This window comes from Priapulus caudatus, unplaced genomic scaffold (genome assembly GCF_000485595.1).
Source record: "Priapulus caudatus unplaced genomic scaffold, Priapulus_caudatus-5.0.1 Scaffold694, whole genome shotgun sequence".
Classification (NCBI taxonomy): Eukaryota; Metazoa; Priapulida; class Priapulimorpha; order Priapulimorphida; family Priapulidae; genus Priapulus; species Priapulus caudatus.
The window spans coordinates 127,586-128,583 of record NW_014577755.1 but is presented as its reverse complement, the minus strand read 5'-3'; the positions used below and the strand labels follow the sequence as shown (position 1 = coordinate 128,583).

General features: G+C 46.8%; 1 protein-coding gene across 2 annotated transcripts in view; it reads right to left on the bottom strand.

Annotated features, from left to right (window-relative positions):
• Positions 1–998, bottom strand: part of LOC106812859 (lymphoid-specific helicase-like) — a gene marked incomplete at its 5' end in the record, with an annotated part of 20,925 nt that overhangs the window by 7,793 nt on the left and 12,134 nt on the right.

Here is a 998-nt window from a genome sequence, read left to right as displayed (position 1 = left end):
GGACGGAGACGAACCCTGCATCTCGCTACACAAAACAGACATGAAGAATCTGATCATATAGAGCATTGCGGCTGAGCGAAGGGCTATATGTACTACTACTACTAAAGTAGAGCTTGACTATACAAACTCAGACAGTACAGGCTGCACACATTGTGCTGCTGCCATACTACTACTAGCATTGGCATATTGCATAGCATAGCACATCATTGGTGTAAGTGGGTTGGTTTCTCCGAAAACACTCTGAATTCGTACTTCCAACATTAAATCTGATCACGGACACCGAGTGTTTACTTTCTGATCCTCCAACACACATATCACATATGGATTACTTTCACTGAGAGGGTCTATGTCCCCCAGGGTACTGCCGGAACATACCCTGGGTACGGTCCGGTATACCGGAACATACCCTGGTACCAGAGCATATAAATCAACGTGATTTATCGTGATTTAATTATATATGCTCTGCTGGTACAGGCCTGCTGGTACTATCTAATATGCCGGACCGTACCTCGCCTACTCCACTAACGAGTCTAGGGAGTCGCCCATGCCTACTCCCTAACCCTAACCATATCAGATAGTTACCAGGGTACGTTCCGGTATACCGGACCGTACCTGGACCGTACCCAGGGTACGTTCCGGCATAGGCACAAGTTCCCTTCTCGAACACTACGTTGGCGAGAGGTACGACGTGTTCCTATGACGACGGTTCTTACGACCTGTAACAGTCGAAGAGCCTGGTCGGTTTAGTTCCGGCAGTACCAGTACCCTGGGGGACATAGACGGTTTTAGACCCTATATGAGCATTACTTTCAGTAAATAACGATAACGGATCGACTGGGCGACTGTAGGCTGTAGCTAGTGTAGGCCCTAGTGCGGAGTAGTGACTATAGTCACTACACTAGTGTACGTACAGTCAATTCGCACTCCCTCGCTGCGTTTGTTTAAAAATCGTTGTGACATTTATGTACCCATGTAATATTTGAAAGCGTAAATAAATT